This window comes from Patella vulgata, chromosome 7 (genome assembly GCF_932274485.2).
Source record: "Patella vulgata chromosome 7, xgPatVulg1.2, whole genome shotgun sequence".
Lineage (NCBI taxonomy): Eukaryota > Metazoa > Mollusca > Gastropoda > Patellidae > Patella > Patella vulgata.
This window is the reverse complement of record NC_065885.2, coordinates 53522425-53536710: the sequence shown is the minus strand read 5'-3', so window position 1 is coordinate 53536710 and position 14286 is coordinate 53522425. Positions and strand designations below refer to the sequence as shown.

At 36.8% G+C, this 14286-nt stretch overlaps 1 long non-coding RNA gene across 1 annotated transcript in view; it reads left to right on the top strand.

The window, feature by feature from the left end:
* Window positions 1-9616: 9616 nt before the first annotated feature.
* The window catches only part of LOC126828829 (uncharacterized), a 48620-nt gene continuing 43950 nt past the window's right edge, over window positions 9617-14286 (top strand). Inside the window, exon 1 of the long non-coding RNA XR_007683264.2 lies at window positions 9617-9660. This is a non-coding gene — a long non-coding RNA (uncharacterized LOC126828829). The remainder of the gene's footprint in view (window positions 9661-14286) is intronic.

The following is a 14286-nucleotide window of genomic DNA, read 5'->3' as shown; positions in this document are numbered from 1 at the left end:
TTATTAGAAAACTGTTTGGTTACTGGTCATGGTCTATTTATACTTTGTATATAGCAATTACTAATCCTCTGGTTTACTTACTTCTTGAATGAGTCAGAGTTTTGATTTTCTCTGGACTTTTGGGAGTAGACAATTATATAATGTATATTTATTGTGCGATCAAGCCACTCCCTACCCCCACGCCCCTTTATGTACGCTCAAGCCCTTACATTTAAGTGGTCTCTCTATAATTTAAACATACATACTAGCAGCCAGTTTCTAATCTGCATAAGAGAATTTAAAAAAATAGGTTTTAGCGGTCACCTGAAAACTGTGAAAGTTGGGAATTCTGTAAAGTTTGCTGACAACGGATTCCGAAGGCGAAGTGCAATAGCACTGAAACTTTTATCATCACCAAATTACATATAATGTAATGGTCACAGCTTTATATTATAATTTCATTCAAAAAAAGAAGTTAGGGAACCTTCAAAGTCAATATAACCCCTCACCCATTTCTGCCGCTTGCGCAATACAAGGCATGAGCTTAACAATACCAACGAGCCTATATTAGCTACAATTTTTGGCTCAGTGTAGTATGTTCAAATACATTCAGTGCACAGGTTGTTAAGACTTATTCAAAATATCAAAATAGATTGCTCTGCCTCCTCCCCCTACTTGAATCCACGGCTTCCCTCAAATAAAGTACCCGCCTATATTAGCCCAGTCGTAGCAGAACAGTAGGACGTTAATCCCCATTTCATTTCATTTCAAATAAAGTAAACCAGGAGTAAGAGGTATCAGGTGTTCTGGAAAGAGAAAGTATAAAACGTATCTATTATAACACTCACGGTGATGTCATGACGTCTACGACACCCCGGCGAAATTTAGAACTTATAATGACATTTTGTATTATCCAAGATAAGTACATAACGTTTGATTAAAGGGACATTACTCTAATATGTTTCTCTGCAGTGAGTCTCCTGAAACCAACTTGTTTGTATCCAGTTGTGACGAATTTTCCAGTTAAAATAGAAGAGATTTAGACATGTTCATCAAAGATGCATCTAATTTCCCATTCGATCTGAAGCTACAATTTGTGACTATAACTCGTGTTAGTATAAGTGTCAGTAAAAGAGTAACTAATGCTGACTATTAAGATATGGGTCCCTTACGAGAAATACAAAAGAGAGAGAGAGGAGAGAGAGAGAGAGAGAGAGAGATGGCGTCTAACGTCCACTCGACGCAAACTAGTTCATTTCGGGACTACCACATAGTTCAATTTTATTTCAATAATTCGCTTGCGCGTAGGGGTCTTATAGCAGTGGAAGGAAACCGGAGGACCCGGAGAAAACCCATGAAGTGGACAGGCGACCCTACTCCTTGTCACGTACAACCGGGAAATAAAAACCACGCCAGTTGACTCAATGACAGACCTTATGATAAAGTGCGCACGCGCTAACCATTCGGTCATCCAACCTCCCACGAGAAATACAATTTAAACTTACAAACAATACAGACGAATTATGTAAGAGCTAAATTCCATGTCTTTATTTTGGCTTCAAAATGTTATATTTAAACTATCATTTAGACAGTTATTAACATGAAAATCCCATAATCAACTCTCTAGACTGTCGGATGGCAGAGATTTAAATGTATTAGTACGCAGGTGAGATTTACAAAATTAAAGATAAAATGGACAAACGAGGCTAATCTCTATTGTCCAGTGAGGTTGCTAGCGACAATTAAACAATCTGTGCTACATCTTCCAGCACACATAAATTAGCTCAGAATAAAGTAATTTGAACGAAATTTTTAATATATTCATTTTTCATTGTCTATGTTACATAATACATCTTTACACTCAATATATAACGACCCAATGAATGTAATGGGGTTTAACGTCCTACTTTTCTGCATCGACTTGGCTAATGAAGAAGGGTGTACACCATGCAGTGTGCCGTGGATAAAATTGTCTGGACATCAATTATATTCCAAATATCACGTTATCTTTTACGTGCACGCCAGGGTGCAAATGGGACCTATATTTTCTGTCTGATCCGATGCCTTATGTAATTCTCCGTGTCAGGTCTTCGTCCTGAACAACTGACAATAGGAAACCGCTCGGGAAAATCCCGAGACTCTTTCTCGGCGTACACCGGGATTGAACCCGGTTTCTCCATGTTAGCGAGCCAGCGCTCTACACATTAAGCTAATGAACAAAACAAATCTCTGTATCAATATGAATTTAAAGTTGTTAGCATCCAGGAACTAGTACAATCCACTCTCAGCCAAATATCCATTAGATACCGTCTATTATCCATTGGACACAGCGGAATTGTAGCTGTCATTTGGTGAGGATAAGTGTAATTGTTAAAGATTACAAACCATCACGCGCTAATCTTTTGTCTGATGTACAAGATAAACTCTCAGAAGGTCTGTCATTGAGTCAAGTGGCGTGGTTTCAATTTCCCGCTTGTAGTAGTTGTACATGACAAGAAGTAGCGTCGCCTATCCAACCCCATGTTTTTTTTCTCCGGTTCTGCCATTGATAAAGACCCCTACGCGCAAGCGAATTATTGAAATAAAATTGAACCATGTTAGTCCCAAAATGGCCTAGTTTTTGTAGTGTGGATGTTACACTTGTCAGCCGCAGGTTTCACGAAAAGATGGTCATAGTTAGCACACACAGCGAAGTACCATATCGCCAGGGCAGCGCGACATTTCTTTTGTTGTGATATCCGATGAACTAAATGTAATTTTTAGAATCAATTTGTAAAGAGAAAAACGACGCAATGGACCTTTCCCACCGCTAATCCTTCTCTCTGCCTCACTAACTGAACTTCTGATTGGCAGTCGTTAATGACGGATATTTTCGTAATGGCAATATTTTCAGTTTGAAATTAAATAGCGTGATACATCCATAGATCGCACAATATCAGGTTTTAGCAGCAAACATATTTTTGAATAAGTTATCCAATCAATTGCGTTGATGTATTTCGGGTTTCCACTGTCGAGGAAAACTTATTATAGCAGCATTTAATTGCAGTCTATTATATTACTTATGCTTTTGTCTGATTACAATTTATCATCAAACACAGGTTGATTGTCTTTTAACTTGTTTATTGTTAGTTTTAATCCAAAAAAAATTAGTTTGCGTCCATTTTGCAGGTATTTATTGTCTGCTTAAAACGAATAACACAATTTTGTGAGCAAAGCAAACGTCTCGCTTCTCCTGTCTCGTACACAACACCTGTCACTATTTGCAAGTTAAATAGAGACATAGTGTTCACTGCACCCAAAGAGAACCATGCGTCCCGGGAGAATGAAATGAAATGAAATGAAATGAAATGGAGTTTAACGTCTTACTGTTCTGCTCCTAACCTGGGCTAATGAAGACGGGCATACGCCATACAGTGTGCTATGAGGGAAATTTTGCCCGGACAGCGGCACTACGGCCTACTCTTATATCGAATTCCAACTGCCAAGGGATCTTTTACGTGCACGCCAATGTGTACACGGGACCTCGGTTTTACGTCTCATCCGAACGACTAGACAGCTTTCCTTGTCAGCCCCTCCGTCCTGCATCACTGACAAGGGAGAACCACGCCAGAACTTTCTCGGCCAATGCAGGGATCGAACACCCGACCTCCAGGCTAGCGAGCTAGCGTCTTACCCACTTAGCCACGTGACCCCCCCCCCCCCCCCCAGGAGAATGAATAAACATCCCTGGAATAGTAGACATAACAATCATACGAGTTGACTGGTGACACGATTTGAAAGAACATTATATATTGGATAGGAAGTGAAGATAAATTATTTTTGATAAATAAAAGACGTCTTGTTGTAAAACTTGTCATAACATGAAGTTTGAATCTACTCGTACTTATGAGCAACACAAAAGAAATCGATTGGACAGTCTAAAATAGACCAGTTTTCTTTATATATATATATCTTATTGTAGCGAGGGTTCCGTTTGCTGGTGGCAGACTATAAAAACAAAGAGACGACGTCAATGGAATACGAAGCTTCCTGGACGTGTATCTATAGGTTTTATGTTTTCAGGGTTTCACTTTTTGATTTTAATTGGGTGCCAAATACGTACCACATTCCGATATATATCTATTGTACTGAATTTAAAAAAAGGAATGTACATCTATTTAGACTTGTTATTACGCGGGAACGTATTGTTTTTATACAAAAGCAATATTTACGTATGGATTGTTACTGAAATAATCGAGCGTTAACTATCACTCACTTAAAGGATAATTATCACCCTAAACAGGAAAATAAATGTAATTAATTTTGAGTAATTACATTAAATAATCAAAAACTCACTCGCCTAATTATCGAAAATTCAAGAACTGGCCTACAGTCTAAGGTTTTTTTTTAAACAAACGTTTTTTCTTTTTTGTTTTTTTTTGCAACCCACTAAAATTGGAAAACTAAAAGTTAGCAATGTGTTGTTCAAGCAATGTATTTTGAATTGATGGAGGTCATAAATTGACCGAACGGTAAAAAACCGGTTGCCGTTTACCTCCTTTTATTCCGATTTATTTCGTTATTATTATCACCTTCTAGGCGGTAATAATATTGGAACGGGTGGTGTTGAACATTGGCGAGTCAGACCAAACCCGTCCCTCAAATACCATTTGCTGAATTCAAATATGACAGTTTAAAGCACTTTTTTTCTTCGTGTAAATACATATCAAGTTTTTGCAATATTATTAATACAATATTTAAATAGACAAATAGAATGTATAGGAGAGGGGCTAAGTGAGAGGGACGCAATGAGGAGCTTTGCGTCATGGTTTTGAGTTTTTGCGCCCCCTTGAGTTTTTGTGCCCCGTCTCAAATGGCAAAAAAAGCGCTTTCAATGCGGTTTTTAACAGTATAATCATAATCATAATGCTTAACTAGTGTCAAACATAATAAACCGTGGGTCAGATATGCCAAAAATCGACCTTAGCACGTTCCACACAGCCCATTATTACCCGGCAGCCCTGGTAGCCCCCCCCCCCCCCGTCCACCCATATAAATATTGTTTTTTTGGGGCCCGGACGGAATCTTGTTCCTCATGCAAGATCATGGTCACCACACGCCCCTGTTATAGGGCAACACCGGGACTCGCCCAGAGTATACGGCGGAGTTCTTCAGCAATCAAATTAGCCTACTAAAATACAGAGGTATCATTTGTAAGTTCGGTAATGATATAGTTATATTAGGTGGACTCTAAACCCCATTTCCTTCGAGTGTTGTCACATTGTGTACTAATTGGTTTTGTTTAAGAGATTTCTGGTTGCCATACATCTCAGTTGGGAAGCTCACAAAGCTAATCAAATGTTGTTGTATTATAACAGCTGGTGGCCTTCACGTACCTAATGATAATGTTATGTTATTAGCAAGTGTAATTATCACGATCGACATAAAACGGATATGTTTGTCCGTTGTCATAGTTATAATTTTATCTTACTGGACAATATCATGTGACTTTTTGCAAGACGATGCGATTTATTCACGAGCTAAATCTGCCTATTACAGGTTTTTAACTGGCTTGAAATGTTATATAAATTATTACTTTGACATGTATTCACATGACAAGCCTATAATCAACACTCTGGACCCATCGGATGACTGAGCGTTATACCGATTGCAATGCTGTCGACAATTAATGATTTAATTTGGCTCAGAATAAGTTACTTTGAATGATATGTTCAATATAATAATTTTGAAATGTGTATTTTGGAACTAGGGTGGTATTACATGTCATCCCGTAGGATTTATATGCTAAAACTGATTTTTTTTCCCTGTTTTGGGGTTGATGTAGGATCAAGCTATCCAAACATGTTGGGGTTCACATTTTCCGACCCTTTAAGCCCTCTGGCAGGGGCTTTTTTTAAATCTGTACCCCTCCGACCGATTGGCTATCTCCACTAATAATGGTTGGATGTTCAAGATCTGATCTTGATTCTGGGGATTTGTCATCATGCTGACCCCATCTATGATACACTTGATTTTGCGGCAACTACACCGCCCCGTGCAAACTGTTTTACAACCACATTTTGTGAGTTCAATTACAGCACTAGAGGCAGGTAGATCAAAATTCTGCACAGGAACATAAATGCCTTTGGCGTGTATGACGGTGTAATTTGCTTTTGCTCCTGTGATATGAGGCAAAAATGCCCCACGAGTCGGGGGAAGCAGCTCTACTTCCAAGTTTCTGACCTGAACAATTGTCATCTGGTTGCTAGTAGATGTAATGGGCCAGATGAAGAGTAGACTTGTCAAGGTCTGATTGGACTTCACAATTTCTCTGGTGTTGAGTGGAGAGGTAAATATGTGGGCATCACAAAGAAAATACGGGTCAGTGCATACATGAAGCTTGATGGTGATGACCCTGTTATCATATGTTTCAGGGAGCTTTTTGACTGTGTCATCTCAACTAAGCTGGGGAATATTGACTAAGCTGGCGAATTGGAGAGATTTGTCTGCCAAGTCTACTCTTCATCTGGTCCATTAAAATTACCAGCAATCAGATGGCAATTGTTCAGGTTAAAAACTTGGAAAGAGAGCTGCTTCCCCCGACTCGTGCGGCATTGCTGCCCCATATCACAGGAGCAAGAGCAAATCACCTCTCCCCCACCCACCCCGATTGTAATTTTTTGGACATTGTCTTGCATTGCGTTCACGTTTGCATTTTCTAGTCGCCGTACGGTCGCAGTAGCGCAGTAAGGACGCCAACCCGGTCTGACGGGGGCATAACGGACCTGGATATAATTATTTTTAAAATCTTATGACTTCATACTCAACCTGCGGATTAACCATTGGGGAAACAATTTGCATTTCGAAAATTGTAATTCATTTCTATAATATATTCAACATCTGAATATTGAATATTTATAACAAAGTTACTATCAAAGACTCAATCAATAATTTAAAGTGGGGGTACGAAAATAGAATAGCCTTGTTTTGTTTATTTGCAGTTCAAATGATAGAAAATATATTCTAATGGCGATCGTTATTAATAAATCACTAGATTGTTCAATTAAACATGAATTATGCAAGAGCCAAATCTGCCTATTACAAGTCTTTCTTTAGGACTGAAATGTTAGCTAAATGGTTAATTAGACATTAATTAACTTTCTTACTAACGTTCAGAAAAATACCTGGAATGTAGCCAATAAGCACTAGTCCTTACTTAAAAGTAATGACATCGATGTTTTGGGTTTGAATATTAGACTATAATATGATCCACATAATATGATAGATAAGAATACTATTAATAAATAAAAAGATATGATCAATAAAAGTAACACCTGTTACTAATGTCGGCATGTATTTAATAAAACACGTGGACTAATAAAGAGGGTGCCGTTTATATCTATTACGTCACATATTTCTCTTTAATTTGGCATTATCGTTGACTAGTTCATCCATTAGGAATTAGGTAAAAAGAAAATAAAAAAAGAAAATTATGAAACAATTTCATGATCGGACTTTTTATTGTGAAGGTTATTTTGTCTGTATAGTGTCATCTTTTGGGCAGTGCTGGATAATTGCTCAATGAAATATAATAAGCACAACAAAAACAATTATTACTTTAATAACTTCCGATAGTCCCCATACTATTGTCTTTTGTTTTATGATCATTGTAGCACCATGGTTCGTCTGTCAGACGTGGAAAGCGGACAAAAGGTAAAAACTGGTCACAACATCCGGCGTATGACCCATGCACTCTTTTCTTACTACATATTTTGGAACAGTCCTTCTGATCGTCTGACATCCCACATTAATGATAACTTCACACTGTGATTGAATATCTACTGCATCTTAAATGGTATGATAGACAGGAACAACAAATACAAGAGTTTCTTGGTTACAGTTTTATATTCTGCTCCGATACACAGGATACAAGCATAGATTGTAATAAAGTCATTCTCTCTATCCCTCAACCCAGATGTTGCCACTTGGACCTCAACGGTCTCTCCTAACGAATTTCTACATGGTGTTTCCTCTCTCAAATCTTCATGGTGTCTACCCTAAAGCGCACATTCTATTAATTATATACTCTAAAATTCACAGTCATTAATTATTCTATTGGATAATTAAGATGTAATTAATCATGTGATTGGTCAATTATACTAAATATGGTATGGTAACTTTTCGATCACGTGCTTTTAGACATAGAATTTATCCTTGGCCATATAGACTCCTTTTCCTGTTATTCTCACAATATTTTATAAACAATTTATTTTGCGTTTCAAACAAACTTACACAATAGGTAATATTTTGACAATGGAGAATAATTAATCAAGGCCATAATATTATTATACATATGTGTTATTTAGCACAAATCCCACAATCCATATTACTGTCATTAATTTTGTTTTCTTTCATTATCACTTTCTGTTTATCACTACGGTATTTGTATAGTTCTGTAAGTACGATAAGGAAAGCATGTGTATAGTACATTTGTATAGACCGGAAAGTATTTTATTTGTAGAGACGAGAAAGTGTTGTATTTGTAGGACGAAAGGGTGTTGTATTTGTAGAAAGTGGTGTATTTGTAGGGACCATTAAGTGTTGTATTTGTAGAGACGAGAGGGTGTTGTATTTGAAGGACGAGAAAGTGTTGTATTTGTAGAGACGAGAAAGTATTTTATTTGTAGAGACCAGAAAGTGTTGAATTCGTAGAGATCATTAAGTACAGTATTTGTAGAGACCATTAAGTGTTGTATTTGTAGAGACCAGAAAGTGTTGTATTTGTAGACCAGAAAGTGTTGTATTTGTAAAGACCAGAAAGTGTTGTATTTGTAAAGACCAGAAAGTGGTGTATTCGTAGAGACCATTAAGAACAGTATTTGTAGAGACCGGTAAGTGCAGTCTTTTTGTAGACCTGTAAGTACAGTATCTGTATAGACCATTAAGAACAGTATCTATATAGACCAGTAAGTACATAGCAGTATTAATATAGACCAATACATACATAGACTTGTAAGTACAGTATTTATATAGGCCTTCACAAACACATAATCTTTAAGTGGCATTTAGTGATTGGGGTACACAATAACAGAACACAATTTTTATGGGAAACAATCACTGGTTTTATTCTAATAGCACGACGTTTCGACAAGTATCCTCTTATCGTTATCAAGCAATACAGTACTTGTACAGACCAATATGTACACACAGTGTCATGATCAAAATTATTAATGTAAAGGTTAGAGACGTGAATCCAGGTTAAAACAAGAAGTGATATCAGTTGTTCCAGAAAGAGTAACCATCCCTGCCCTGTGAATAATAGCCGTTTCTGCTTGTTGAAAAGACGACAAACATGGATAACTCAAGGACTCTTCCATTCTTCAAGTACAATGCGTAATGGCGACTATGTTGAAATTTCTGGATTGTCAAAAATGTTTTTATCAAGTAGAGTATCTTGAAAGCGTATTTATTTTTGTTTTGTTATTTTTTAAAAAAAAAAAAAAGCAGTCCTATTTGTTTGGAGATTTGGGTTTTCTTTCTATCAAGGAATTGCATGTTGTTCAAACTAATGTTGCTTTAAACTGGTATTGTCCCTTTAAATAAGATAGCAGCTGGTGTCAAGTTAATAGAGTCTGTCTGTATCATTATGAATCACATTATTTCTGTCTAGTCGAGTTGTTGTTTCGAAAACACTTATTATGGGTGAGTAGTATATTTTCTAAATAATGTTTATAACACCATGGGTTTATGTTTGTCACGAAATTACAATTTTATACAATTCGTTTCTTCACAATTGTTCATTGTTCCTTCCACATATTGTAACAGTTTTACTACTGAATTCCATATAGGAATTTGTGGTCGTCGATCGACTTATAATTTGTAGAGTTTTACTATTTACACACTTCTACATCAAACCGTAGTTTAAGCCTGCAAATGGGTAGTTATTCGGATGGGAAGAAAACTTGAGGTACAATGTAAACATTGGCGTGCACGTTCATTTTTCCTTCCACATTTTGTAACAGTTTTACTACTGAATTCCATATAGGAATTTGTGGTCGTCGATCGACTTATAATTTGTAGAGTTTTACTATTTACACACTTCTACATCAAACCGTAGTTTAAGCCTGCAAATGGGTAGTTATTAGGATGGGAAGAAAACAAACTTGAGGTACAATGTAAACATTGGCGTGCACGTTAAAGAACCCTTGACAGTTGGAATTCGATATAAGAGTAGGCCGTAGTGCAGCTGTCCGGGAAAAATTCCCCTCATAACACACTGTATGGTGTATGCCCGTCTTCATTAGCCCAGTCGGCGCAGAGCAGTGGGACGTTAATCCCCATTTCATTTCCATTTCTCTAGTTCAAAGATACATGATGTAAGATTTAGATAAAGAGCTGACCGTTCTTGAAATAATAGTTCAACAATAGATAATGCAAACAGAATATATTGAAAATTTCATTAAAATTATGTGTACTTTATTCTGAGCCACGTTATCACTGTTTGTAGTTTTGACAATATGTTGGCAGTGATTATTTATTATCGTAAATATGACACCCCTATATTCGATCCTTAGACTCACTTTTCCATGTTTAAATTAACTCATTTTAAATGGCAGAACCGTTCTAATCTATTTCAAATCTCGAGCATCCGATGGCACCGAGGGTTGGTTATGGTCTTGCGATGTTAATAAATGTCTAATTAATAATTCATATAACATTTGACGCCAAAAGAAAGATCTGCAATAGGCAAATGTAGCTCTTGAATAACGTGTCCTAAAGTGCATCATTTTCAGGGAAATACCCTATTTAAATGCCGCGTCCAGCTCTCTGAATGAATCTGAGGTCAAAAGCAAGGGTTATTTCTCATTAAAATTAAGAACTGGATAATCTTGTACAAATCGCTAGGCAATAATATACGATTGTGAAAGAGTTACTGGAAATTAATTACATATCGACGTTCTGTTGACGGGAAATGGGGGTTATATGCCCTGTGGGAATATGTCACCGTTAATTATTTCAAATCTTTGTTGGGTTGAACGCTTTCTGCAACAGATGAGCAAAGCGTGTTTGAGGTTCACCATAGAACACGGACTGGAAGAAACATACAAGTAAACGTTTCACTGCCTGCCGTACATTTCAATGTGACCAACCTCTTAACTATGTAACCTGTTCTCTCTAAAATCATGAATATTCACCAAACCCTGGCAGAAAATTAAACAAAACTCGCCACACTAAAATGGGACGAATGGAAATGAAGTGAAATGAAATGGGGTTAAAGGTTCTGCTTTTCTGCTCCGACCAGTCAAATGAAGACGACAAATGGAAAGGGAGAAAAGGAATATAAATAATTTGATCAATCAGTTTATATGCTGCTTTTTTTAAAAATGGAGCATCTTTATGTCCATGGGTCTTTTGTTTTAGAATTTAAACACATCTCTTCATTTAAGCAATATTGATGTTTTGAGAAACAATTGGAAAATGTGTGAACATCCCGTATATAAAATCCTCAAAATATCAGAGTTCTTTTAAAAACTGTACAATGTTAATATTTATATGTATATTGGTATTTTGAGAGCCACTAGATGTAAATGAAAGGCAAATATATATATAGGTGTGTTACGAAACTTGGTACAATATACAATATCGATATACAATAATTCCATTTACACGTATATGTAATATATCAGAGTTCTAATAAAACTGGTTTATTATTTGTTAATGATCAATAGTCTGAGTTGAGCTGATTTATTGTTATCGAAACAATAAAGATATTGACATATTTGTTTACACGACCATTTTACTCTTCAAATTATATTCTGTTTAAAGGTTCACCTTCGCCTTCAAAGTGTTGAAAATATCCGAACTCCCAATTCCAGACAAACATCTACTTACCTCTTTTAACAAAAGCAGACTTATAGTTTCTTACGTTATACATGCAACGTTTGGACACATCATTCCTACGTCGTCACGAAACAAGGGCCAACGTTATTTGTAGTATTTCTCTCCCTTTCCTTTTTCCCCCTTTTTGAATTGCGATCTTTGACTATTTGGTGTAGAATCGAACAAAACGGTTGAAATAATATCTATGATCAACAGAACGAATAATTTGGGAAAAAGTTAGAGCCGGTTTAAGAGACGAGAATTAACATTAAAGTCAATTGATGATCTGTAGCTGTTTAGCTTTTGGAATACCCTCCCGTTACCTCTTAAACTTGTGCCACGTCGATGTCAGTAGTGAAGAATACGGCACTGACCTCTAAATTGTAAATATTTATTTATCTCTGGTCGTTATTTCAGGGACATTTAATCCCTTGCAGAGTACAATATTGTGAAAGTTAAATCTCTAAACGGAACATCAGTCAATTCTGTTCAGTACAGTATTTACAAAGATGTGATGAATTAAAAATTTGCCAATATTCGGCATCTTCTAAAGACCATATAAACAACCAAACGCCACCTATAATATTCGCTAAAATCTTTTGGTGAGCTATTTTAATCTGATATAATCCAAATCCGCAGATTATTTGTTCTTGATATTTTGATTTTATTTTCTTAAATAAATGTCAGATAAATAATCAGGATACGTTTTAGTTTGGTTTAAGCTGTGAAGAATAAGATATTGTCCCACAAAGACAGCTGCTTTAATCCAAGCATTAAATTTGCTATGAACATGATTAAGTTGTAAAAGAATAGTCTATATATGTGTTAATCGCATGTGTTTGGTATCTCTATTTCCTGTTAAATAATCAGGGAGTCATGGCTGAAGTAAAATGGGGTTTAATGTCCTACAGGTCTCCACCAACCGCTAAGAGGGAAGAGGGGGGGGGGGGGTCGTCCGAGTATTTGCTTACAGAATTCAAACTGTCAATGGCTCTTTTATACTGTCCCTCGGTTTTTCATCCCATCCAAACGACTAAACACTGTTCCTTGCTAGGAAACCACGTTGAAGAATTATCGGTCGATACCGGGATCGAACCTCCTTTACACTGAGCCACCGTTCGGGAATGGACTATACATACTTCATTGCTGCACAAGATACTGTACAAAGTATAAGTTAAGCATGTTGCCAATGGGCTACACTTTGGTGCCATAGTAGAATATTGATCTGCGATTGTGTGCGAGTTGTATAGATCATATCTGTATAAATCTGACCAGAGATTGTTAAACATCATCATGTACTTAAATAAAGTAACGGACACGAGTGGAATGAACTCATCACTTTCTGTTTAAAAGTTAGTTTATCACACGTTCTTGACACTAATCAACTCAACAATTGATGTGTACTAATTAAATTGTATTAAACTAGATCCACGCGCTGTCACTGTTTAATACTTTATAAATACTTGATTAATGTACGGTTATCTTTAACTGGAGTTTAGTTCTAGACACTAATCAACTCGGTCATGGACATGAAGTAATATGTTTTTCTTAAAGGTGCCTTTGATGACAAAATAAAAACATATTCAAACTAATTTATCTATGAAAGGTTTGCTTTCCATATATACCAAAATTTCCATACTTTCATTGGAAATGATTACCCGATAAATACTTTCGTGGGAATGTATCTTTAAACTAGACCCTCGTTCCGACATTGTTTATAACATAATAGATATTTTATCTATGACGCTCTCCTTTCATTACTTTTATAACCAACATGAAATTAATTAAGTTTTCAATTGTGATTTGGTTTGTAAGCGATGATAGTGGGATGTTTGTGCTGTTAACTACCGGTGTTCTAAAGAGGGAATACCAAGTAGACGGCACTAACCAATTCGTACCGCTACCGGGTGAAAGCCATCAATATTATTTGGATTTGGTCCTTGAAATTCAAAGTGTGTGATACGGGGTTTTTTTTTTAGATTTAATGGAAGACAGTTACGAATATTTTTTTTTTACTTTCTTTAAAGTGGGTTCAGCGGGGTCCGATTAGAACCTCTAAAACCTAAAATATTTCAAAGTTGTGGTACCCCCATATACAAGTGATTCAAGACAATACAGGGGATAAGCTTACAATGATAACACCTATTGAATAGTACAGCCTTCATGAATCGAGGAGCCACGGTGGCTAAGGGGGTAATGCGCTTGCTCGCTAGCCTCGATGTCGCGTTTTCGATCCCTGCATTGACCGAGAAAGTTCACCGGGATTTTCCGACGTGGTTTCCCCTTGTCAGTGGCACAGGACGGAGGGCCTGACACGGACAGCTGTCTAGTCGTTCGGATTCGACGAATAGCCGAAATCCCGTGTATACAATGGTGTACACGTAAAAGAACCCTTGGCATTGTTGGAATTCGATATAAGAGTAGGCCATAGTGCCGCTGCCTGGACAA